The sequence below is a fragment of the Phyllobates terribilis genome, unplaced genomic scaffold, assembly GCF_046119375.1.
Source record: "Phyllobates terribilis strain yellow unplaced genomic scaffold, ASM4611937v1 Scaffold_66__1_contigs__length_7565176, whole genome shotgun sequence".
Taxonomy (NCBI): Eukaryota; Metazoa; Chordata; class Amphibia; order Anura; family Dendrobatidae; genus Phyllobates; species Phyllobates terribilis.
In genome coordinates this window covers 6598964-6624942 of record NW_027362826.1, presented here as the reverse complement: position 1 = coordinate 6624942, position 25979 = coordinate 6598964, and the positions used below count along the sequence as shown (strand labels likewise).

The 25979-nt window shown below is 44.2% G+C and overlaps 11 non-coding genes and 1 pseudogene across 11 annotated transcripts; all 12 read left to right on the top strand.

Moving 5' to 3' along the window:
- Positions 1–747: 747 nt before the first annotated feature.
- Positions 748–938, top strand: LOC141193851 (U2 spliceosomal RNA). The gene has a single exon (XR_012266657.1). It is a non-coding gene; the product is annotated as a U2 spliceosomal RNA (small nuclear RNA).
- Positions 939–2053: 1115 nt separating this feature from the next.
- LOC141194071 (U2 spliceosomal RNA) lies at positions 2054–2244 on the top strand. Its single transcript, XR_012266867.1, has one exon. It is a non-coding gene; the product is annotated as a U2 spliceosomal RNA (small nuclear RNA).
- Positions 2245–3359: 1115 nt separating this feature from the next.
- Positions 3360–3550, top strand: LOC141194070 (U2 spliceosomal RNA). Its single transcript, XR_012266866.1, has one exon. It is a non-coding gene; the product is annotated as a U2 spliceosomal RNA (small nuclear RNA).
- Positions 3551–4665: 1115 nt separating this feature from the next.
- On the top strand, positions 4666–4856 carry LOC141194069 (U2 spliceosomal RNA). The gene has a single exon (XR_012266865.1). It is a non-coding gene; the product is annotated as a U2 spliceosomal RNA (small nuclear RNA).
- A 1115-nt stretch (positions 4857–5971) lies between these two features.
- Positions 5972–6162, top strand: LOC141194068 (U2 spliceosomal RNA). The gene has a single exon (XR_012266864.1). It is a non-coding gene; the product is annotated as a U2 spliceosomal RNA (small nuclear RNA).
- Positions 6163–12263: 6101 nt separating this feature from the next.
- Positions 12264–12459, top strand: LOC141193670 (U2 spliceosomal RNA). The gene has a single exon (XR_012266560.1). It is a non-coding gene; the product is annotated as a U2 spliceosomal RNA (small nuclear RNA).
- Positions 12460–13574: 1115 nt separating this feature from the next.
- On the top strand, positions 13575–13765 carry LOC141194067 (U2 spliceosomal RNA). The gene has a single exon (XR_012266863.1). It is a non-coding gene; the product is annotated as a U2 spliceosomal RNA (small nuclear RNA).
- Positions 13766–19866: 6101 nt separating this feature from the next.
- LOC141193669 (U2 spliceosomal RNA) lies at positions 19867–20062 on the top strand. The gene has a single exon (XR_012266559.1). It is a non-coding gene; the product is annotated as a U2 spliceosomal RNA (small nuclear RNA).
- Positions 20063–21177: 1115 nt separating this feature from the next.
- On the top strand, positions 21178–21368 carry LOC141194066 (U2 spliceosomal RNA). Its single transcript, XR_012266862.1, has one exon. It is a non-coding gene; the product is annotated as a U2 spliceosomal RNA (small nuclear RNA).
- A 1115-nt stretch (positions 21369–22483) lies between these two features.
- On the top strand, positions 22484–22674 carry LOC141194065 (U2 spliceosomal RNA). The gene has a single exon (XR_012266861.1). It is a non-coding gene; the product is annotated as a U2 spliceosomal RNA (small nuclear RNA).
- A 1115-nt stretch (positions 22675–23789) lies between these two features.
- Positions 23790–23980, top strand: LOC141194064 (U2 spliceosomal RNA). The gene has a single exon (XR_012266860.1). It is a non-coding gene; the product is annotated as a U2 spliceosomal RNA (small nuclear RNA).
- Positions 23981–25095: 1115 nt separating this feature from the next.
- On the top strand, positions 25096–25187 carry LOC141193796 (U2 spliceosomal RNA; annotated as a pseudogene).
- The last annotated feature ends 792 nt before the right edge of the window (positions 25188–25979 follow it).

Below are 25979 nucleotides of genomic sequence, written 5' to 3'. Positions count from 1 at the left end.
GCAAATGCCCTTGTTATCAACAGCAGCCTTTTAAACTCACCTGAGCTAACAGGTATGTGCGCTGGTTACTCTGCTGCGCTTAAAATTTCTTTTTTGGTTTGCTACAATGCCTTTTCTGAAACGTTGTCTCCTTCTGCTGGAACACTGACTTCTTTCATTTAATGCCTGCAGACTATAAAAGAGAACCCAACCCAAAAAGTTTGGTTGATTAGTCTGTGGCATTCTGTTAAACTGTTGCTTATGGCGGTCTCTGTGAGCTTCTCAGCGACATTCAGCCAGCCAGGTATCCTGCCTGCAGTAGATGGAATGTGGCAATGGAACGCTGGCTGCGCGTGTCATAATAGGCTCTGAGCCTTTATATACCTGTGCACAGCAGCAGCCACCTTCAGTCTGCTGCTGGACAGCCAGCAGCAGCAGCAGCAGGAGAGGTATGTAATCAGGAGCCCTCCTGCTAAGGGTAGACAGCTGCTCGTTCCACCCCACCCCCCGCCTTAATTGGTTCTCCTCCCTTCCAACGGTGTTGAGGCGGGTGGGAACAGCAGGGGGTGAAGGTGCTGTGTTTAAAGAGGTGGAGTTATGCAGATCTAAAACGCGTGGATTGCAGCAGCAGCAAGCCGAAAAGTGCAGGCATGTAAGGGATCTAGAGGTTGACAACATGTCTTCTTAACGGGAGTCCAGGAGCTCATCTCCACAAATGGACTTTTCAGGATCCTTGGGTGGCTCCGTAGTTTGAAACCAATTCTGGTTATCGCTTCTCGGCCTTTTGGCTAAGATCAAGTGTAGTATCTGTTCTTATCAGTTTAATATCTGATACGTCCCCTATCTGGGGACCATATATTAAATGGATTTTTAGAACAGGGAGATGGAATAAGAGCTTGCTCTGTCCACTCCACGCATTGACCTGGTATTGCAGTATCTCCAGGACCGGTGCACCCCTTCTTTAATGCAGTTTCTAAAATCAGAAAGAATTGAATTCAATGTTTTTTGTTCATTTTGCTTGTTTGTCGGATTTTTTGATGGACTCTTTGGCTTTGCTTTTCTTCTCCTCATTGGATTTTTCATGTTCAAAGTTGCAGAAGCCAGATTACAAGCTCATTTTGGTTCAACTTCAGCAACTGTGCATTGCATTGCCATGTAATGTGATGCAATGCTATCTTTCTAGCTCTCCCTTTTTACTTCCTTTTGGATAAACAGACATATTAGGCAAGCATTTTGGAGCTTTCACCTAAATAACTACAGGTGGTGAGATAAGCTGCACAATATAATTGACCTTTCAGTATATTGTTGCACACACACCATCTATTTAGCAAATGCCCTTGTTATCAACAGCAGCCTTTTAAACTCACCTGAGCTAACAGGTATGTGCGCTGGTTACTCTGCTGCGCTTAAAATTTCTTTTTTGGTTTGCTACAATGCCTTTTCTGAAACGTTGTCTCCTTCTGCTGGAACACTGACTTCTTTCATTTAATGCCTGCAGACTATAAAAGAGAACGCAACCCAAAAAGTTTGGTTGATTAGTCTGTGGCATTCTGTTAAACTGTTGCTTATGGCGGTCTCTGTGAGCTTTTCAGCGACATTCAGCCAGCCAGGTATCCTGCCTGCAGAAGATGGAATGTGGCAATGGAACGCTGGCTGCGCATGTCATAATAGGCTCTGAGCCTTTATATACCTGTGCACAGCAGCAGCCACCTTCAGTCTGCTGCTGGACAGCCAGCAGCAGCAGCAGCAGGAGAGGTATGTAATCAGGAGCCCTCCTGCTAAGGGTAGACAGCTGCTCGTTCCACCCCACCCCCCGCCTTAATTGGTTCTCCTCCCTTCCAACGGTGTTGAGGCGGGTGGGAACAGCAGGGGGTGAAGGTGCTGTGTTTAAAGAGTTGGAGTTATGCAGATCTAAAACGCGTGGATTGCAGCAGCAGCAAGCCGAAAAGTGCAGGCATGTAAGGGATCTAGAGGTTGACAACATGTCTTCTTAACGGGAGTCCAGGAGCTCATCTCCACAAATGGACTTTTCAGGATCCTTGGGTGGCTCCGTAGTTTGAAACCAATTCTGGTTATCGCTTCTCGGCCTTTTGGCTAAGATCAAGTGTAGTATCTGTTCTTATCAGTTTAATATCTGATACGTCCCCTATCTGGGGACCATATATTAAATGGATTTTTAGAACAGGGAGATGGAAAAAGAGCTTGCTCTGTCCACTCCACGCATTGACCTGGTATTGCAGTATCTCCAGGACCGGTGCACCCCTTCTTTAATGCAGTTTCTAAAATCAGAAAGAATTGAATTCAATGTTTTTTGTTCATTTTGCTTGTTTGTCGGATTTTGGGATGGACTCTTTGGCTTTGCTTTTCTTCTCCTCATTGGATTTTTCATGTTCAAAGTTGCAGAAGCCAGATTACAAGCTCATTTTGGTTCAACTTCAGCAACTGTGCATTGCATTGCCATGTAATGTGATGCAATGCTATCTTTCTAGCTCTCCCTTTTTACTTCCTTTTGGATAAACAGACATATTAGGCAAGCATTTTGGAGCTTTCACCTAAATAACTACAGGTGGTGAGATAAGCTGCACAATATAATTGACCTTTCAGTATATTGTTGCACACACACCATCTATTTAGCAAATGCCCTTGTTATCAACAGCAGCCTTTTAAACTCACCTGAGCTAACAGGTATGTGCGCTGGTTACTCTGCTGCGCTTAAAATTTCTTTTTTGGTTTGCTACAATGCCTTTTCTGAAACGTTGTCTCCTTCTGCTGGAACACTGACTTCTTTCATTTAATGCCTGCAGACTATAAAAGAGAACCCAGCCCAAAAAGTTTGGTTGATTAGTCTGTGGCATTCTGTTAAACTGTTGCTTATGGCGGTCTCTGTGAGCTTCTCAGCGACATTCAGCCAGCCAGGTATCCTGCCTGCAGTAGATGGAATGTGGCAATGGAACGCTGGCTGCGCGTGTCATAATAGGCTCTGAGCCTTTATATACCTGTGCACAGCAGCAGCCACCTTCAGTCTGCTGCTGGAAAGCCAGCAGCAGCAGCAGCAGGAGAGGTATGTAATCAGGAGCCCTCCTGCTAAGGGTAGACAGCTGCTCGTTCCACCCCACCCCCCGCCTTAATTGGTTCTCCTCCCTTCCAACGGTGTTGAGGCGGGTGGGAACAGCAGGGGGTGAAGGTGCTGTGTTTAAAGAGGTGGAGTTATGCAGATCTAAAACGCGTGGATTGCAGCAGCAGCAAGCCGAAAAGTGCAGGCATGTAAGGGATCTAGAGGTTGACAACATGTCTTCTTAACGGGAGTCCAGGAGCTCATCTCCACAAATGGACTTTTCAGGATCCTTGGGTGGCTCCGTAGTTTGAAACCAATTCTGGTTATCGCTTCTCGGCCTTTTGGCTAAGATCAAGTGTAGTATCTGTTCTTATCAGTTTAATATCTGATACGTCCCCTATCTGGGGACCATATATTAAATGGATTTTTAGAACAGGGAGATGGAAAAAGAGCTTGCTCTGTCCACTCCACGCATTGACCTGGTATTGCAGTATCTCCAGGACCGGTGCACCCCTTCTTTAATGCAGTTTCTAAAATCAGAAAGAATTGAATTCAATGTTTTTGGTTCATTTTGCTTGTTTGTCGGATTTTGGGATGGACTCTTTGGCTTTGCTTTTCTTCTCCTCATTGGATTTTTCATGTTCAAAGTTGCAGAAGCCAGATTACAAGCTCATTTTGGTTCAACTTCAGCAACTGTGCATTGCATTGCCATGTAATGTGATGCAATGCTATCTTTCTAGCTCTCCCTTTTTACTTCCTTTTGGATAAACAGACATATTAGGCAAGCATTTTGGAGCTTTCACCTAAATAACTACAGGTGGTGAGATAAGCTGCACAATATAATTGACCTTTCAGTATATTGTTGCACACACACCATCTATTTAGCAAATGCCCTTGTTATCAACAGCAGCCTTTTAAACTCACCTGAGCTAACAGGTATGTGCGCTGGTTACTCTGCTGCGCTTAAAATTTCTTTTTTGGTTTGCTACAATGCCTTTTCTGAAACGTTGTCTCCTTCTGCTGGAACACTGACTTCTTTCATTTAATGCCTGCAGACTATAAAAGAGAACCCAACCCAAAATGTTTGGTTGATTAGTCTGTGGCATTCTGTTAAACTGTTGCTTATGGCGGTCTCTGTGAGCTTCTCAGCGACATTCAGCCAGCCAGGTATCCTGCCTGCAGTAGATGGAATGTGGCAATGGAACGCTGGCTGCGCGTGTCATAATAGGCTCTGAGCCTTTATATACCTGTGCACAGCAGCAGCCACCTTCAGTCTGCTGCTGGACAGCCAGCAGCAGCAGCAGCAGGAGAGGTATGTAATCAGGAGCCCTCCTGCTAAGGGTAGACAGCTGCTCGTTCCACCCCACCCCCCGCCTTAATTGGTTCTCCTCCCTTCCAACGGTGTTGAGGCGGGTGGGAACAGCAGGGGGTGAAGGTGCTGTGTTTAAAGAGGTGGAGTTATGCAGATCTAAAACGCGTGGATTGCAGCAGCAGCAAGCCGAAAAGTGCAGGCATGTCAGGGATCTAGAGGTTGACAACATGTCTTCTTAACGGGAGTCCAGGAGCTCATCTCCACAAATGGACTTTTCAGGATCCTTGGGTGGCTCCGTAGTTTGAAACCAATTCTGGTTATCGCTTCTCGGCCTTTTGGCTAAGATCAAGTGTAGTATCTGTTCTTATCAGTTTAATATCTGATACGTCCCCTATCTGGGGACCATATATTAAATGGATTTTTAGAACAGGGAGATGGAAAAAGAGCTTGCTCTGTCCACTCCACGCATTGACCTGGTATTGCAGTATCTCCAGGACCGGTGCACCCCTTCTTTAATGCAGTTTCTAAAATCAGAAAGAATTGAATTCAATGTTTTTTGTTCATTTTGCTTGTTTGTCGGATTTTGGGATGGACTCTTTGGCTTTGCTTTTCTTCTCCTCATTGGATTTTTCATGTTCAAAGTTGCAGAAGCCAGATTACAAGCTCATTTTGGTTCAACTTCAGCAACTGTGCATTGCATTGCCATGTAATGTGATGCAATGCTATCTTTCTAGCTCTCCCTTTTTACTTCCTTTTGGATAAACAGACATATTAGGCAAGCATTTTGGAGCTTTCACCTAAATAACTACAGGTGGTGAGATAAGCTGCACAATATAATTGACCTTTCAGTATATTGTTGCACACACACCATCTATTTAGCAAATGCCCTTGTTATCAACAGCAGCCTTTTAAACTCACCTGAGCTAACAGGTATGTGCGCTGGTTACTCTGCTGCGCTTAAAATTTCTTTTTTGGTTTGCTACAATGCCTTTTCTGAAACGTTGTCTCCTTCTGCTGGAACACTGACTTCTTTCATTTAATGCCTGCAGACTATAAAAGAGAACCCAACCCAAAAAGTTTGGTTGATTAGTCTGTGGCATTCTGTTAAACTGTTGCTTATGGCGGTCTCTGTGAGCTTCTCAGCGACATTCAGCCAGCCAGGTATCCTGCCTGCAGTAGATGGAATGTGGCAATGGAACGCTGGCTGCGCGTGTCATAATAGGCTCTGAGCCTTTATATACCTGTGCACAGCAGCAGCCACCTTCAGTCTGCTGCTGGACAGCCAGCAGCAGCAGCAGCAGGAGAGGTATGTAATCAGGAGCCCTCCTGCTAAGGGTAGACAGCTGCTCGTTCCACCCCACCCCCCGCCTTAATTGGTTCTCCTCCCTTCCAACGGTGTTGAGGCGGGTGGGAACAGCAGGGGGTGAAGGTGCTGTGTTTAAAGAGGTGGAGTTATGCAGATCTAAAACGCGTGGATTGCAGCAGCAGCAAGCCGAAAAGTGCAGGCATGTAAGGGATCTAGAGGTTGACAACATGTCTTCTTAACGGGAGTCCAGGAGCTCATCTCCACAAATGGACTTTTCAGGATCCTTGGGTGGCTCCGTAGTTTGAAACCAATTCTGGTTATCGCTTCTCGGCCTTTTGGCTAAGATCAAGTGTAGTATCTGTTCTTATCAGTTTAATATCTGATACGTCCCCTATCTGGGGACCATATATTAAATGGATTTTTAGAACAGGGAGATGGAAAAAGAGCTTGCTCTGTCCACTCCACGCATTGACCTGGTATTGCAGTATCTCCAGGACCGGTGCACCCCTTCTTTAATGCAGTTTCTAAAATCAGAAAGAATTGAATTCAATGTTTTTTGTTCATTTTGCTTGTTTGTCGGATTTTGGGATGGACTCTTTGGCTTTGCTTTTCTTCTCCTCATTGGATTTTTCATGTTCAAAGTTGCAGAAGCCAGATTACAAGCTCATTTTGGTTCAACTTCAGCAACTGTGCATTGCATTGCCATGTAATGTGATGCAATGCTATCTTTCTAGCTCTCCCTTTTTACTTCCTTTTGGATAAACAGACATATTAGGCAAGCATTTTGGAGCTTTCACCTAAATAACTACAGGTGGTGAGATAAGCTGCACAATATAATTGACCTTTCAGTATATTGTTGCACACACACCATCTATTTAGCAAATGCCCTTGTTATCAACAGCAGCCTTTTAAACTCACCTGAGCTAACAGGTATGTGCGCTGGTTACTCTGCTGCGCTTAAAATTTCTTTTTTGGTTTGCTACAATGCCTTTTCTGAAACGTTGTCTCCTTCTGCTGGAACACTGACTTCTTTCATTTAATGCCTGCAGACTATAAAAGAGAACCCAACCCAAAAAGTTTGGTTGATTAGTCTGTGGCATTCTGTTAAACTGTTGCTTATGGCGGTCTCTGTGAGCTTCTCAGCGACATTCAGCCAGCCAGGTATCCTGCCTGCAGTAGATGGAATGTGGCAATGGAACGCTGGCTGCGCGTGTCATAATAGGCTCTGAGCCTTTATATACCTGTGCACAGCAGCAGCCACCTTCAGTCTGCTGCTGGACAGCCAGCAGCAGCAGCAGCAGGAGAGGTATGTAATCAGGAGCCCTCCTGCTAAGGGTAGACAGCTGCTCGTTCCACCCCACCCCCCGCCTTAATTGGTTCTCCTCCCTTCCAACGGTGTTGAGGCGGGTGGGAACAGCAGGGGGTGAAGGTGCTGTGTTTAAAGAGGTGGAGTTATGCAGATCTAAAACGCGTGGATTGCAGTAGCAGCAAGCCGAAAAGTGCAGGCATGTAAGGGATCTAGAGGTTGACAACATGTCTTCTTAACGGGAGTCCAGGAGCTCATCTCCACAAATGGACTTTTCAGGATCCTTGGGTGGCTCCGTAGTTTGAAACCAATTCTGGTTATCGCTTCTCGGCCTTTTGGCTTAGATCTTGTATCTGGTCAGATGGATCCTATAGTGTCTCCCCCTCGGCCTTGCAGCATCGCCACTTAGGTGGCTTAAGCTGCCTGCTGCTATTGGGGGGGGTCCAGAGGAAACGAGAGGTGATAATGGGCGTCAAGATTCGCTATGCCGGGACCGATGATATTCGGGTCAAAAATGCTTTTCGCATTGATATTGAGGAGTCGAGGAGGAATTTCTTTAACCTGCAGTTCTTGGTGGAAGTCGTCATCTTCAAGATTTTGAATGTTGGTCGTGGAGACATCATTTGCCTACAGGAGTTCCCAAAGAATGGCCGGTACGTTTTAGTCCTTGATCGTATGGCAGCTTGCCAGAATCTTTTCAAGACTCTAAAGGATCAGCAAGCCTTGGATCATCCGGCTCTTGATGGGCTTACATTTACGGTATTGTATACTAAGGGGGAAGTGCCAGTTGTTGTGTTTATGCACAACCCCCTTGTGGATGTGGAGGACATTACTAGATTCCTGAACCGTCATTGCAGCTATGTGTCCTACTCACACAAGGTGAGGAATGAGGTGGGCTTGTGGACTGGCAAACACAAGTTTTTTGTACGGTTCCAGGAGGACCCCCAGGGACCTGGGGGTATCCACTACCCTCCCCTCAGTTTTGCCATCGGGAGGGATAGAGGGTATATGTATTTTCCTGGTGCTCCGCGGTTTTGCAGGAAGTGTAAATCCTTTGGACACTACCAAGAGGACTGCACGGTGGAGAAGTTTTGTGGGAAATGCAATAAAGAGGGTCATCTGGCAATGGAGTGTACTAACTCCATGGTTTGTAATGCATGTGGCGAGGAGGGACACGCTTTCAAGGACTGTCCCCATCGTTCCAGGTCATATGCAGAGGCCGTGTCCCCACGTCCTACTACTGCCGCCACTATTGGTGAGGCGATCGAGGCAGTAAGGGACTTCATGGAAGAGATGGAGCAAGCACCCGATCCTGCTGGTGGAAGCGCTGTTGAGATAGAGCCTGCAGATATGTCAATTCTGCTTGATGTGAGTGGTGAGGGAGAAGTGAGCGGTTCACTCTCCACAACGCCGGTGTTGGCTTTGGAAAGCTCAGAGGCAATTCATGAAGGTGGTGGTGGCCAGGGTGACTTCACCGGGGCTGTGGTGAGGCCCCCTGATGAGGACTCTGATGTGTCTTCTGCAAAGAAGTTCCGGCCAGATTTTTCACCTGCCAGTATTGGGAGCATCAGCCCCTTAAGTGATAGGAGCTATCCCGAGAGCTACAGTGCCTCTCCTAGGAGGTCTTTTTTGGAGGAGGCGGCCAGCATTCTCTGCTTAACATCAGGAATCGAGTTTCAAGACGAGAAAGGTTGACTCTTCGGTGGGGGGTATGTTCTTTTTTACCGAATATGGTTAAAAAATGGGCTCCAACATGGGCTGTAGTGTACTGTCAATAAATGTAAGGCTTATAAAATCTAAGCCTAGAAGATTGGCTATACTGGAAGAACTAAAAAATCTTGGAGCAAATATTTACTGTCTGCAAGAGTGCGGAATTGAAGAGTCACCTCCTGAAAAGGACTGGGTATATGGGCATAGCATTTGGTCAGGTTCAATGACAAACAAAAATGATGGTGTGGGGATTTTGTTGGGGAATAGGGATTTAAGTTTTGAAAATTATATGGTGGTGGAGCCAGGTCGTTGTATAATGGCAGTGGTTAAGGGGAGAGGGTGGAGGGTGAAAATTGTTAACGTGTATTGTCCAATTAACAAAGGGGATAGGTTAGCACTATTAGAGAAAATACGTTTATTTTTGCCTGGAAGGATTCCAATATTATTAGTTGGTGATTTCAATTGTGTTTCTGAAGGGGAAATTGATGTCACAGGTAAGGTCCTTAATCAAATTACATCTGATTTTTCTTTTTTAGATGCAGCGGAATTTTTGAGTAAGCCACCACCGGCCACATATAGAGCTGATAGGGGAGGAATAGTGTCCAGGATTGACCGCATGCTGTATACAAATAGAGGTTTGGTGTGTAAATTTTTTAAACAGCATGTTTTTTCTTTCACAGACCATGACTGTTTGTGGGGTATGTTTGAAGGTGATAAAAAAATGGTGCATGGTGTTGGGGTATGGAAGCTAAATGTTAGGTTGTTAGAGGATGTTAGGGTTATGAGAGACTTCGAAAGTAAGTATGAATGGTGGAGGTCTAGGAAAAATAATTTTGTGGATGTGACTGTATGGTGGGATTGGGTGAAAGTGGAAATTAAGAATTTTTTTAGGAGGTGGGGTTATAAAAAAGCAGCAATTGAAAGAGGCAGATTTAAAGATTTAAATATGAGGATTGAGTGGTTACATAAAATGAGTATGAAAGGAATTGATGTTAGTGATCAACTCAGAGGAGCGAGAGATGAGATGAAGCGTGTTTTGGAAAAGCGTGGGAAGGAAATTATTTTTAGGACGAGAGTTGAGCATTTGGATATGGATGAGAAGTGTACGAGGTACTTTTTTAAAAAAATGTGCAGTAAAAAAGATGAGTTGGATGAGGTTGTAAATGATAATGGTATGACTGTGGTTGGAAGGGAAGTGTTGGATGAGGTACATAGTTTCTATAGTAGTTTATTTGAGTCTAAATGGGTGGATGGGGGTTTGAAAGAGCATGTGTTAGGTATGTTGGAGAGTCAGCTTGAAGCAGGGGAACGTGAATGTTTGAGTGAGGATATTGTTTTTGATGAGGTCAAAAAGGCGGTGGATGGTGCGAAAAAGAATAAAACACCTGGGAAAGATGGGTTGCCTGTGGAGTTTTATGTAAAAGCATGGGATGTGATTGGTGTTGATTTTGTGGAGGTATGTCAATATATGTGGATGAATGGTGTACTTTGTAATTCCATGAAAGAAGGAGTAGTTGTTTTACTATGTAAGAAGGGTGAGAAAAAGAATTTGCGTAATTGGAGGCCGATTACATTACTCAATGCAGATTATAAAGTCTTTAGCAAAATTCTGGCTAACCGTATGCGTGGGGTGATTGGAAGTGTGGTTGGTGATGATCAAGTGTGCGCGGTGCCAGGTAGGTGTATGACTGATAACCTCTTGTTGTTGCGGGACGTAATTGGAGATTGTATGTTTAGGAAGGGGAAATGTATGGTTTTTTGTGTGGATTTTGAGAAAGCTTTTGATAGAGTGTCGCATGCGTTTATGTTTGAGGTGTTAGTTAGGATGGGTTTTCCTAGTGTTTTTGTGAATGCCATAAGGTGTTTGTATGATGGTGTGGTGAGTGAAGTGTTAGTGAATGGATGTTTGAGTGAGAAGGTGTGCATAAAATCAGGGGTCAGGCAAGGGTGTCCGTTGTCCCCTGTCCTGTTTATAAGTGTGATTGAGCCCCTGTTGTGCATGATTCGGAAAGAGAAAGTGATGAATGGTCTTCTGATCCCAGGGAGTGGTGGAAAGACTGTAAAGGTAATGGGGTATATGGACGATGTTGTTGTGGTGAGTGATAATATGGCTGCTATGAATCGAGCAAGGTTGCTTTTAGATTTCTTTTGTGGTGCATCTGGTTTTAGGGTGAATTGGGGGAAGTGTAGCTTTAAGTGTTTCGGGGATTCGAGTGTTAGGATGGATGGTGTGATATGTGAAGAAGGTGCTATTAAGGTTTTGGGGGTGTGGTTTAACAAAGATCTGAAAGGGAATGAGAGTTGGGATGAATGCGGTAAGAGGATTGAACAGAAGTTAAATTTTTGGAGGTTGCGGGACTTGACATTGTCAGGCAAAGTCCTTATTATTAAGTCAGTGATTCTTCCTATGTTACTTTTTGTGTCAGTGGTTTTTCCAGCCCCTTATAGGGGTTTTAGGCGGATTGAGAAGCTAATTTTTACGTTTTATTTGGGAAGTAAGATGGAAAAACTTAAAAGGGAATATTTGTGTAAGTTACGTGAACATGGGGGAATGGATTTCCCAAATTTTGAATTTTGTCTTGGTTTAAATTATATTAAAACAGTGGTTGTTCTGTTAGGTAGGGATAACAAGACGGCTTTTATGATTAAATATATGGCTGGATGGATGTTGTTTGGGTTGAAATGGATGAGAAGGGATGCAAGAGTGCCTGTTTCGTTTAAATGTCCAGTGTGGTATGAGTTTGTTGAAAAATTTGTTGTCAAGCATGATTTGTTGGATGTTCCTATGGGTGATTTCAAAGTGATAAGGAATGTAAGGAGAAGGATGCGTGTTAGAGAGTTTGAATGTAACATTAGGGGCTTGAGATCGAGTGAAGCGTTGTGTGTATGGAGGAACCTGAGTATAAAAGGAATATCGAATAGGCAGCGTGATATCGTATGGATGAGTTTGCATGAGATTTTGCCTGTGAGAGAGGTACAGAAGAGGAGGGATCTGATTAGAACAGAGGTATGTCCGAGGGATGGATGTGGGGCGAGTGAAACTGTTATGCATTTGGTTTGGAATTGTGATTATGCTCAGAGTGTTTGGAAGGGAGTGGGTGGTTTATGCAAGGAACTAGCGGGCGTGAATTTTATAAATTGGAGAGTGGTAATGTTTGGGATGGGTGCAAGTAGCCGGGTGAAAGAGAGATTGTTGTGGTTGATAATGGCATGTGTAATAGAAAGTCTGTGGGACGTTAGGAATTTGTGTTTATTTAAAAGGAAAATAATCTCAGTTAATATTTGTGTTAGGATGGTTTTGTCAAGGTTATACATAGTTTATTTATGGGACAGCCGTGGCGGTGGTGGCTCTGATTCAGAAGGTTTTTGGAAAGTCAAAAAATGGAGGTCACTGGTAAAGTACCAGTAAGTCCTTGTTTAAGTGTTGTGATCTGTCTTTTTTTATGATAATGGTATGTTTTATAGTTTTTTTGTCCATTCAAAAGGTATTACAACTGTTTCAGTATAAAGTTATAAATATGAAATAAAGAAAGTACCATTATGATGTAAGACTGGGCAACGTAGTATGAGTTTTTATACTATTGATTGTTGCTTGAAAAATTTTACTGAATGGTATAAAAAAAAAAAAAAAAAAAAAATCTGTTCTTATCAGTTTAATATCTGATACGTCCCCTATCTGGGGACCATATATTAAATGGATTTTTAGAACAGGGAGATGGAAAAAGAGCTTGCTCTGTCCACTCCACGCATTGACCTGGTATTGCAGTATCTCCAGGACCGGTGCACCCCTTCTTTAATGCAGTTTCTAAAATCAGAAAGAATTGAATTCAATGTTTTTTGTTCATTTTGCTTGTTTGTCGGATTTTGGGATGGACTCTTTGGCTTTGCTTTTCTTCTCCTCATTGGATTTTTCATGTTCAAAGTTGCAGAAGCCAGATTACAAGCTCATTTTGGTTCAACTTCAGCAACTGTGCATTGCATTGCCATGTAATGTGATGCAATGCTATCTTTCTAGCTCTCCCTTTTTACTTCCTTTTGGATAAACAGACATATTAGGCAAGCATTTTGGAGCTTTCACCTAAATAACTACAGGTGGTGAGATAAGCTGCACAATATAATTGACCTTTCAGTATATTGTTGCACACACACCATCTATTTAGCAAATGCCCTTGTTATCAACAGCAGCCTTTTAAACTCACCTGAGCTAACAGGTATGTGCGCTGGTTACTCTGCTGCGCTTAAAATTTCTTTTTTGGTTTGCTACAATGCCTTTTCTGAAACGTTGTCTCCTTCTGCTGGAACACTGACTTCTTTCATTTAATGCCTGCAGACTATAAAAGAGAACCCAACCCAAAAAGTTTGGTTGATTAGTCTGTGGCATTCTGTTAAACTGTTGCTTATGGCGGTCTCTGTGAGCTTCTCAGCGACATTCAGCCAGCCAGGTATCCTGCCTGCAGTAGATGGAATGTGGCAATGGAACGCTGGCTGCGCGTGTCATAATAGGCTCTGAGCCTTTATATACCTGTGCACAGCAGCAGCCACCTTCAGTCTGCTGCTGGACAGCCAGCAGCAGCAGCAGCAGGAGAGGTATGTAATCAGGAGCCCTCCTGCTAAGGGTAGACAGCTGCTCGTTCCACCCCACCCCCCGCCTTAATTGGTTCTCCTCTCTTCCAACGGTGTTGAGGCGGGTGGGAACAGCAGAGGGTGAAGGTGCTGTGTTTAAAGAGGTGGAGTTATGCAGATCTAAAACGCGTGGATTGCAGCAGCAGCAAGCCGAAAAGTGCAGGCATGTAAGGGATCTAGAGGTTGACAACATGTCTTCTTAACGGGAGTCCAGGAGCTCATCTCCACAAATGGACTTTTCAGGATCCTTGGGTGGCTCCGTAGTTTGAAACCAATTCTGGTTATCGCTTCTCGGCCTTTTGGCTAAGATCAAGTGTAGTATCTGTTCTTATCAGTTTAATATCTGATACGTCCCCTATCTGGGGACCATATATTAAATGGATTTTTAGAACAGGGAGATGGAAAAAGAGCTTGCTCTGTCCACTCCACGCATTGACCTGGTATTGCAGTATCTCCAGGACCGGTGCACCCCTTCTTTAATGCAGTTTCTAAAATCAGAAAGAATTGAATTCAATGTTTTTTGTTCATTTTGCTTGTTTGTCGGATTTTGGGATGGACTCTTTGGCTTTGCTTTTCTTCTCCTCATTGGATTTTTCATGTTCAAAGTTGCAGAAGCCAGATTACAAGCTCATTTTGGTTCAACTTCAGCAACTGTGCATTGCATTGCCATGTAATGTGATGCAATGCTATCTTTCTAGCTCTCCCTTTTTACTTCCTTTTGGATAAACAGACATATTAGGCAAGCATTTTGGAGCTTTCACCTAAATAACTACAGGTGGTGAGATAAGCTGCACAATATAATTGACCTTTCAGTATATTGTTGCACACACACCATCTATTTAGCAAATGCCCTTGTTATCAACAGCAGCCTTTTAAACTCACCTGAGCTAACAGGTATGTGCGCTGGTTACTCTGCTGCGCTTAAAATTTCTTTTTTGGTTTGCTACAATGCCTTTTCTGAAACGTTGTCTCCTTCTGCTGGAACACTGACTTCTTTCATTTAATGCCTGCAGACTATAAAAGAGAACCCAACCCAAAAAGTTTGGTTGATTAGTCTGTGGCATTCTGTTAAACTGTTGCTTATGGCGGTCTCTGTGAGCTTCTCAGCGACATTCAGCCAGCCAGGTATCCTGCCTGCAGTAGATGGAATGTGGCAATGGAACGCTGGCTGCGCGTGTCATAATAGGCTCTGAGCCTTTATATACCTGTGCACAGCAGCAGCCACCTTCAGTCTGCTGCTGGACAGCCAGCAGCAGCAGCAGCAGGAGAGGTATGTAATCAGGAGCCCTCCTGCTAAGGGTAGACAGCTGCTCGTTCCACCCCACCCCCCGCCTTAATTGGTTCTCCTCCCTTCCAACGGTGTTGAGGCGGGTGGGAACAGCAGGGGGTGAAGGTGCTGTGTTTAAAGAGGTGGAGTTATGCAGATCTAAAACGCGTGGATTGCAGCAGCAGCAAGCCGAAAAGTGCAGGCATGTAAGGGATCTAGAGGTTGACAACATGTCTTCTTAACGGGAGTCCAGGAGCTCATCTCCACAAATGGACTTTTCAGGATCCTTGGGTGGCTCCGTAGTTTGAAACCAATTCTGGTTATCGCTTCTCGGCCTTTTGGCTTAGATCTTGTATCTGGTCAGATGGATCCTATAGTGTCTCCCCCTCGGCCTTGCAGCATCGCCACTTAGGTGGCTTAAGCTGCCTGCTGCTATTGGGGGGGGTCCAGAGGAAACGAGAGGTGATAATGGGCGTCAAGATTCGCTATGCCGGGACCGATGATATTCGGGTCAAAAATGCTTTTCGCATTGATATTGAGGAGTCGAGGAGGAATTTCTTTAACCTGCAGTTCTTGGTGGAAGTCGTCATCTTCAAGATTTTGAATGTTGGTCGTGGAGACATCATTTGCCTACAGGAGTTCCCAAAGAATGGCCGGTACGTTTTAGTCCTTGATCGTATGGCAGCTTGCCAGAATCTTTTCAAGACTCTAAAGGATCAGCAAGCCTTGGATCATCCGGCTCTTGATGGGCTTACATTTACGGTATTGTATACTAAGGGGGAAGTGCCAGTTGTTGTGTTTATGCACAACCCCCTTGTGGATGTGGAGGACATTACTAGATTCCTGAACCGTCATTGCAGCTATGTGTCCTACTCACACAAGGTGAGGAATGAGGTGGGCTTGTGGACTGGCAAACACAAGTTTTTTGTACGGTTCCAGGAGGACCCCCAGGGACCTGGGGGTATCCACTACCCTCCCCTCAGTTTTGCCATCGGGAGGGATAGAGGGTATATGTATTTTCCTGGTGCTCCGCGGTTTTGCAGGAAGTGTAAATCCTTTGGACACTACCAAGAGGACTGCACGGTGGAGAAGTTTTGTGGGAAATGCAATAAAGAGGGTCATCTGGCAATGGAGTGTACTAACTCCATGGTTTGTAATGCATGTGGCGAGGAGGGACACGCTTTCAAGGACTGTCCCCATCGTTCCAGGTCATATGCAGAGGCCGTGTCCCCACGTCCTACTACTGCCGCCACTATTGGTGAGGCGATCGAGGCAGTAAGGGACTTCATGGAAGAGATGGAGCAAGCACCCGATCCTGCTGGTGGAAGCGCTGTTGAGATAGAGCCTGCAGATATGTCAATTCTGCTTGATGTGAGTGGTGAGGGAGAAGTGAGCGGTTCACTCTCCACAACGCCGGTGTTGGCTTTGGAAAGCTCAGAGGCAATTCATGAAGGTGGTGGTGGCCAGGGTGACTTCACCGGGGCTGTGGTGAGGCCCCCTGATGAGGACTCTGATGTGTCTTCTGCAAAGAAGTTCCGGCCAGATTTTTCACCTGCCAGTATTGGGAGCATCAGCCCCTTAAGTGATAGGAGCTATCCCGAGAGCTACAGTGCCTCTCCTAGGAGGTCTTTTTTGGAGGAGGCGGCCAGCATTCTCTGCTTAACATCAGGAATCGAGTTTCAAGACGAGAAAGGTTGACTCTTCGGTGGGGGGTATGTTCTTTTTTACCGAATATGGTTAAAAAATGGGCTCCAACATGGGCTGTAGTGTACTGTCAATAAATGTAAGGCTTATAAAATCTAAGCCTAGAAGATTGGCTATACTGGAAGAACTAAAAAATCTTGGAGCAAATATTTACTGTCTGCAAGAGTGCGGAATTGAAGAGTCACCTCCTGAAAAGGACTGGGTATATGGGCATAGCATTTGGTCAGGTTCAATGACAAACAAAAATGATGGTGTGGGGATTTTGTTGGGGAATAGGGATTTAAGTTTTGAAAATTATATGGTGGTGGAGCCAGGTCGTTGTATAATGGCAGTGGTTAAGGGGAGAGGGTGGAGGGTGAAAATTGTTAACGTGTATTGTCCAATTAACAAAGGGGATAGGTTAGCACTATTAGAGAAAATACGTTTATTTTTGCCTGGAAGGATTCCAATATTATTAGTTGGTGATTTCAATTGTGTTTCTGAAGGGGAAATTGATGTCACAGGTAAGGTCCTTAATCAAATTACATCTGATTTTTCTTTTTTAGATGCAGCGGAATTTTTGAGTAAGCCACCACCGGCCACATATAGAGCTGATAGGGGAGGAATAGTGTCCAGGATTGACCGCATGCTGTATACAAATAGAGGTTTGGTGTGTAAATTTTTTAAACAGCATGTTTTTTCTTTCACAGACCATGACTGTTTGTGGGGTATGTTTGAAGGTGATAAAAAAATGGTGCATGGTGTTGGGGTATGGAAGCTAAATGTTAGGTTGTTAGAGGATGTTAGGGTTATGAGAGACTTCGAAAGTAAGTATGAATGGTGGAGGTCTAGGAAAAATAATTTTGTGGATGTGACTGTATGGTGGGATTGGGTGAAAGTGGAAATTAAGAATTTTTTTAGGAGGTGGGGTTATAAAAAAGCAGCAATTGAAAGAGGCAGATTTAAAGATTTAAATATGAGGATTGAGTGGTTACATAAAATGAGTATGAAAGGAATTGATGTTAGTGATCAACTCAGAGGAGCGAGAGATGAGATGAAGCGTGTTTTGGAAAAGCGTGGGAAGGAAATTATTTTTAGGACGAGAGTTGAGCATTTGGATATGGATGAGAAGTGTACGAGGTACTTTTTTAAAAAAATGTGCAGTAAAAAAGATGAGTTGGATGAGGTTGTAAATGATAATGGTATGACTGTGGTTGGAAGGGAAGTGTTGGATGAGGTACATAGTTTCTATAGTAGTTTATTTGAGTCTAAATGGGTGGATGGGGGTTTGAAAGAGCATGTGTTAGGTATGTTGGAGAGTCAGCTTGAAGCAGGGGAACGTGAATGTTTGAGTGAGGATATTGTTTTTGATGAGGTCAAAAAGGCGGTGGATGGTGCGAAAAAGAATAAAACACCTGGGAAAGATGGGTTGCCTGTGGAGTTTTATGTAAAAGCATGGGATGTGATTGGTGTTGATTTTGTGGAGGTATGTCAATATATGTGGATGAATGGTGTACTTTGTAATTCCATGAAAGAAGGAGTAGTTGTTTTACTATGTAAGAAGGGTGAGAAAAAGAATTTGCGTAATTGGAGGCCGATTACATTACTCAATGCAGATTATAAAGTCTTTAGCAAAATTCTGGCTAACCGTATGCGTGGGGTGATTGGAAGTGTGGTTGGTGATGATCAAGTGTGCGCGGTGCCAGGTAGGTGTATGACTGATAACCTCTTGTTGTTGCGGGACGTAATTGGAGATTGTATGTTTAGGAAGGGGAAATGTATGGTTTTTTGTGTGGATTTTGAGAAAGCTTTTGATAGAGTGTCGCATGCGTTTATGTTTGAGGTGTTAGTTAGGATGGGTTTTCCTAGTGTTTTTGTGAATGCCATAAGGTGTTTGTATGATGGTGTGGTGAGTGAAGTGTTAGTGAATGGATGTTTGAGTGAGAAGGTGTGCATAAAATCAGGGGTCAGGCAAGGGTGTCCGTTGTCCCCTGTCCTGTTTATAAGTGTGATTGAGCCCCTGTTGTGCATGATTCGGAAAGAGAAAGTGATGAATGGTCTTCTGATCCCAGGGAGTGGTGGAAAGACTGTAAAGGTAATGGGGTATATGGACGATGTTGTTGTGGTGAGTGATAATATGGCTGCTATGAATCGAGCAAGGTTGCTTTTAGATTTCTTTTGTGGTGCATCTGGTTTTAGGGTGAATTGGGGGAAGTGTAGCTTTAAGTGTTTCGGGGATTCGAGTGTTAGGATGGATGGTGTGATATGTGAAGAAGGTGCTATTAAGGTTTTGGGGGTGTGGTTTAACAAAGATCTGAAAGGGAATGAGAGTTGGGATGAATGCGGTAAGAGGATTGAACAGAAGTTAAATTTTTGGAGGTTGCGGGACTTGACATTGTCAGGCAAAGTCCTTATTATTAAGTCAGTGATTCTTCCTATGTTACTTTTTGTGTCAGTGGTTTTTCCAGCCCCTTATAGGGGTTTTAGGCGGATTGAGAAGCTAATTTTTACGTTTTATTTGGGAAGTAAGATGGAAAAACTTAAAAGGGAATATTTGTGTAAGTTACGTGAACATGGGGGAATGGATTTCCCAAATTTTGAATTTTGTCTTGGTTTAAATTATATTAAAACAGTGGTTGTTCTGTTAGGTAGGGATAACAAGACGGCTTTTATGATTAAATATATGGCTGGATGGATGTTGTTTGGGTTGAAATGGATGAGAAGGGATGCAAGAGTGCCTGTTTCGTTTAAATGTCCAGTGTGGTATGAGTTTGTTGAAAAATTTGTTGTCAAGCATGATTTGTTGGATGTTCCTATGGGTGATTTCAAAGTGATAAGGAATGTAAGGAGAAGGATGCGTGTTAGAGAGTTTGAATGTAACATTAGGGGCTTGAGATCGAGTGAAGCGTTGTGTGTATGGAGGAACCTGAGTATAAAAGGAATATCGAATAGGCAGCGTGATATCGTATGGATGAGTTTGCATGAGATTTTGCCTGTGAGAGAGGTACAGAAGAGGAGGGATCTGATTAGAACAGAGGTATGTCCGAGGGATGGATGTGGGGCGAGTGAAACTGTTATGCATTTGGTTTGGAATTGTGATTATGCTCAGAGTGTTTGGAAGGGAGTGGGTGGTTTATGCAAGGAACTAGCGGGCGTGAATTTTATAAATTGGAGAGTGGTAATGTTTGGGATGGGTGCAAGTAGCCGGGTGAAAGAGAGATTGTTGTGGTTGATAATGGCATGTGTAATAGAAAGTCTGTGGGACGTTAGGAATTTGTGTTTATTTAAAAGGAAAATAATCTCAGTTAATATTTGTGTTAGGATGGTTTTGTCAAGGTTATACATAGTTTATTTATGGGACAGCCGTGGCGGTGGTGGCTCTGATTCAGAAGGTTTTTGGAAAGTCAAAAAATGGAGGTCACTGGTAAAGTACCAGTAAGTCCTTGTTTAAGTGTTGTGATCTGTCTTTTTTTATGATAATGGTATGTTTTATAGTTTTTTTGTCCATTCAAAAGGTATTACAACTGTTTCAGTATAAAGTTATAAATATGAAATAAAGAAAGTACCATTATGATGTAAGACTGGGCAACGTAGTATGAGTTTTTATACTATTGATTGTTGCTTGAAAAATTTTACTGAATGGTATAAAAAAAAAAAAAAAAAAAAAATCTGTTCTTATCAGTTTAATATCTGATACGTCCCCTATCTGGGGACCATATATTAAATGGATTTTTAGAACAGGGAGATGGAAAAAGAGCTTGCTCTGTCCACTCCACGCATTGACCTGGTATTGCAGTATCTCCAGGACCGGTGCACCCCTTCTTTAATGCAGTTTCTAAAATCAGAAAGAATTGAATTCAATGTTTTTTGTTCATTTTGCTTGTTTGTCGGATTTTGGGATGGACTCTTTGGCTTTGCTTTTCTTCTCCTCATTGGATTTTTCATGTTCAAAGTTGCAGAAGCCAGATTACAAGCTCATTTTGGTTCAACTTCAGCAACTGTGCATTGCATTGCCATGTAATGTGATGCAATGCTATCTTTCTAGCTCTCCCTTTTTACTTCCTTTTGGATAAACAGACATATTAGGCAAGCATTTTGGAGCTTTCACCTAAATAACTACAGGTGGTGAGATAAGCTGCACAATATAATTGACCTTTCAGTATATTGTTGCACACACACCATCTATTTAGCAAATGCCCTTGTTATCAACAGCAGCCTTTTAAACTCACCTGAGCTAACAGGTATGTGCGCTGGTTACTCTGCTGCGCTTAAAATTTCTTTTTTGGTTTGCTACAATGCCTTTTCTGAAACGTTGTCTCCTTCTGCTGGAACACTGACTTCTTTCATTTAATGCCTGCAGACTATAAAAGAGAACCCAACCCAAAAAGTTTGGTTGATTAGTCTGTGGCATTCTGTTAAACTGTTGCTTATGGCGGTCTCTGTGAGCTTCTCAGCGACATTCAGCCAGCCAGGTATCCTGCCTGCAGTAGATGGAATGTGGCAATGGAACGCTGGCTGCGCGTGTCATAATAGGCTCTGAGCCTTTATATACCTGTGCACAGCAGCAGCCACCTTCAGTCTGCTGCTGGACAGCCAGCAGCAGCAGCAGCAGGAGAGGTATGTAATCAGGAGCCCTCCTGCTAAGGGTAGACAGCTGCTCGTTCCACCCCACCCCCCGCCTTAATTGGTTCTCCTCTCTTCCAACGGTGTTGAGGCGGGTGGGAACAGCAGAGGGTGAAGGTGCTGTGTTTAAAGAGGTGGAGTTATGCAGATCTAAAACGCGTGGATTGCAGCAGCAGCAAGCCGAAAAGTGCAGGCATGTAAGGGATCTAGAGGTTGACAACATGTCTTCTTAACGGGAGTCCAGGAGCTCATCTCCACAAATGGACTTTTCAGGATCCTTGGGTGGCTCCGTAGTTTGAAACCAATTCTGGTTATCGCTTCTCGGCCTTTTGGCTAAGATCAAGTGTAGTATCTGTTCTTATCAGTTTAATATCTGATACGTCCCCTATCTGGGGACCATATATTAAATGGATTTTTAGAACAGGGAGATGGAAAAAGAGCTTGCTCTGTCCACTCCACGCATTGACCTGGTATTGCAGTATCTCCAGGACCGGTGCACCCCTTCTTTAATGCAGTTTCTAAAATCAGAAAGAATTGAATTCAATGTTTTTTGTTCATTTTGCTTGTTTGTCGGATTTTGGGATGGACTCTTTGGCTTTGCTTTTCTTCTCCTCATTGGATTTTTCATGTTCAAAGTTGCAGAAGCCAGATTACAAGCTCATTTTGGTTCAACTTCAGCAACTGTGCATTGCATTGCCATGTAATGTGATGCAATGCTATCTTTCTAGCTCTCCCTTTTTACTTCCTTTTGGATAAACAGACATATTAGGCAAGCATTTTGGAGCTTTCACCTAAATAACTACAGGTGGTGAGATAAGCTGCACAATATAATTGACCTTTCAGTATATTGTTGCACACACACCATCTATTTAGCAAATGCCCTTGTTATCAACAGCAGCCTTTTAAACTCACCTGAGCTAACAGGTATGTGCGCTGGTTACTCTGCTGCGCTTAAAATTTCTTTTTTGGTTTGCTACAATGCCTTTTCTGAAACGTTGTCTCCTTCTGCTGGAACACTGACTTCTTTCATTTAATGCCTGCAGACTATAAAAGAGAACCCAACCCAAAAAGTTTGGTTGATTAGTCTGTGGCATTCTGTTAAACTGTTGCTTATGGCGGTCTCTGTGAGCTTCTCAGCGACATTCAGCCAGCCAGGTATCCTGCCTGCAGTAGATGGAATGTGGCAATGGAACGCTGGCTGCGCGTGTCATAATAGGCTCTGAGCCTTTATATACCTGTGCACAGCAGCAGCCACCTTCAGTCTGCTGCTGGACAGCCAGCAGCAGCAGCAGCAGGAGAGGTATGTAATCAGGAGCCCTCCTGCTAAGGGTAGACAGCTGCTCGTTCCACCCCACCCCCCGCCTTAATTGGTTCTCCTCCCTTCCAACGGTGTTGAGGCGGGTGGGAACAGCAGGGGGTGAAGGTGCTGTGTTTAAAGAGGTGGAGTTATGCAGATCTAAAACGCGTGGATTGCAGCAGCAGCAAGCCGAAAAGTGCAGGCATGTAAGGGATCTAGAGGTTGACAACATGTCTTCTTAACGGGAGTCCAGGAGCTCATCTCCACAAATGGACTTTTCAGGATCCTTGGGTGGCTCCGTAGTTTGAAACCAATTCTGGTTATCGCTTCTCGGCCTTTTGGCTAAGATCAAGTGTAGTATCTGTTCTTATCAGTTTAATATCTGATACGTCCCCTATCTGGGGACCATATATTAAATGGATTTTTAGAACAGGGAGATGGAAAAAGAGCTTGCTCTGTCCACTCCACGCATTGACCTGGTATTGCAGTATCTCCAGGACCGGTGCACCCCTTCTTTAATGCAGTTTCTAAAATCAGAAAGAATTGAATTCAATGTTTTTTGTTCATTTTGCTTGTTTGTCGGATTTTGGGATGGACTCTTTGGCTTTGCTTTTCTTCTCCTCATTGGATTTTTCATGTTCAAAGTTGCAGAAGCCAGATTACAAGCTCATTTTGGTTCAACTTCAGCAACTGTGCATTGCATTGCCATGTAATGTGATGCAATGCTATCTTTCTAGCTCTCCCTTTTTACTTCCTTTTGGATAAACAGACATATTAGGCAAGCATTTTGGAGCTTTCACCTAAATAACTACAGGTGGTGAGATAAGCTGCACAATATAATTGACCTTTCAGTATATTGTTGCACACACACCATCTATTTAGCAAATGCCCTTGTTATCAACAGCAGCCTTTTAAACTCACCTGAGCTAACAGGTATGTGCGCTGGTTACTCTGCTGCGCTTAAAATTTCTTTTTTGGTTTGCTACAATGCCTTTTCTGAAATGTTGTCTCCTTCTGCTGGAACACTGACTTCTTTCATTTAATGCCTGCAGACTATAAAAGAGAACCCAACCCAAAAAGTTTGGTTGATTAGTCTGTGGCATTCTGTTAAACTGTTGCTTATGGCGGTCTCTGTGAGCTTCTCAGCGACATTCAGCCAGCCAGGTATCCTGCCTGCAGTAGATGGAATGTGGCAATGGAACGCTGGCTGCGCGTGTCATAATAGGCTCTGAGCCTTTATATACCTGTGCACAGCAGCAGCCACCTTCAGTCTGCTGCTGGACAGCCAGCAGCAGCAGCAGCAGGAGAGGTATGTAATCAGGAGCCCTCCTGCTAAGGGTAGACAGCTGCTCGTTCCACCCCACCCCCCGCCTTAATTGGTTCTCCTCCCTTCCAACGGTGTTGAGGCGGGTGGGAACAGCAGGGGGTGAAGGTGCTGTGTTTAAAGAGGTGGAGTTATGCAGATCTAAAACGCGTGGATTGCAGCAGCAGCAAGCCGAAAAGTGCAGGCATGTAAGGGATCTAGAGGTTGACAACATGTCTTCTTAACGGGAGTCCAGGAGCTCATCTCCACAAATGGACTTTTCAGGATCCTTGGGTGGCTCCGTAGTTTGAAACCAATTCTGGTTATCGCTTCTCGGCCTTTTGGCTAAGATCAAGTGTAGTATCTGTTCTTATCAGTTTAATATCTGATACGTCCCCTATCTGGGGACCATATATTAAATGGATTTTTAGAACAGGGAGATGGAAAAAGAGCTTGCTCTGTCCACTCCACGCATTGACCTGGTATTGCAGTATCTCCAGGACCGGTGCACCCCTTCTTTAATGCAGTTTCTAAAATCAGAAAGAATTGAATTCAATGTTTTTTGTTCATTTTGCTTGTTTGTCGGATTTTGGGATGGACTCTTTGGCTTTGCTTTTCTTCTCCTCATTGGATTTTTCATGTTCAAAGTTGCAGAAGCCAGATTACAAGCTCATTTTGGTTCAACTTCAGCAACTGTGCATTGCATTGCCATGTAATGTGATGCAATGCTATCTTTCTAGCTCTCCCTTTTTACTTCCTTTTGGATAAACAGACATATTAGGCAAGCATTTTGGAGCTTTCACCTAAATAACTACAGGTGGTGAGATAAGCTGCACAATATAATTGACCTTTCAGTATATTGTTGCACACACACCATCTATTTAGCAAATGCCCTTGTTATCAACAGCAGCCTTTTAAACTCACCTGAGCTAACAGGTATGTGCGCTGGTTACTCTGCTGCGCTTAAAATTTCTTTTTTGGTTTGCTACAATGCCTTTTCTGAAACGTTGTCTCCTTCTGCTGGAACACTGACTTCTTTCATTTAATGCCTGCAGACTATAAAAGAGAACCCAACCCAAAAAGTTTGGTTGATTAGTCTGTGGCATTCTGTTAAACTGTTGCTTATGGCGGTCTCTGTGAGCTTCTCAGCGACATTCAGCCAGCCAGGTATCCTGCCTGCAGTAGATGGAATGTGGCAATGGAACGCAGGCTGCGCGTGTCATAATAGGCTCTGAGCCTTTATATACCTGTGCACAGCAGCAGCCACCTTCAGTCTGCTGCTGGACAGCCAGCAGCAGCAGCAGCAGGAGAGGTATGTAATCAGGAGCCCTCCTGCTAAGGGTAGACAGCTGCTCGTTCCACCCCACCCCCCGCCTTAATTGGTTCTCCTCCCTTCCAACGGTGTTGAGGCGGGTGGGAACAGCAGGGGGTGAAGGTGCTGTGTTTAAAGAGGTGGAGTTATGCAGATCTAAAACGCGTGGATTGCAGCAGCAGCAAGCCGAAAAGTGCAGGCATGTAAGGGATCTAGAGGTTGACAACATGTCTTCTTAACGGGAGTCCAGGAGCTCATCTCCACAAATGGACTTTTCAGGATCCTTGGGTGGCTCCGTAGTTTGAAACCAATTCTGGTTATCGCTTCTCGGCCTTTTGGCTAAGATCAAGTGTAGTATCTTTCGAAAAGGCGGTTTTGGATGTTGGCCGCCCTAGTAGATTGATACATTATGCACACTGGGGTTTAGGCGCTTGTTAGTACGCCAGGTGGCTAATATAGTCATCTGGTGGAAAGCATGGCCCCCCAGGATCGACGCCATTGGGCCGGGGAAGATCGAAAGCCCGAAGTGTGAAGTGCCCCAGGAGTGGTGACCCTGGGGTGCCTCAACTCACTGGGATTGGGAACCCCACTTGAGTTTATGGCACATTTGCACTAGCACTTCAATATTTCTTTCTTCACACACACCCTTATTCCGGGCCTTCTGGCCTTAGGATGGGGAATTTTTCAATTCCCGGTCGAAGGTCCGGGCAGTATTATACTGTGAAACCTTCACTATTTATTTAATTTTTTTGTCACTGTGTGTCCACTTTTTCACGTGTGTCCACGTCCTTACTAGGATTTTGTCGGGATGCGGTTCCCTTACGGGTTCCTCTCTTGGCAGGTCTAGGGGGGGAGTGTGTGGCCATCAGGTTCCGCTCCCCCCTGAACCCCCCTGGCTCTCCTCTTTCTGGAGGAGAGCGTTGTTGGCTCCCCTCTTCCGGGAGGGGAGCACAGTCTTTGGCTCCCAGTGCCTTGCTCGGGTGAGAACTCGGGCAGGTGCTGGGGGTAAGATTGGGTCGCCTCTGGCTCCGGCTGGAGGTGGCTATTTGTCCCTGTTCCTCGCTGTGGCCTTCTGGCTCGGAGGGACGGGGAATGGTTTGGGGGACTCTTCTCCTTTTGGAGAGGGTTTCAAGAAGACCAGCATCCTAGTGCACTTTTTTTGTGGCACTTGTCACTTTTTTAAGCGCACTCGGGTTTTGTACA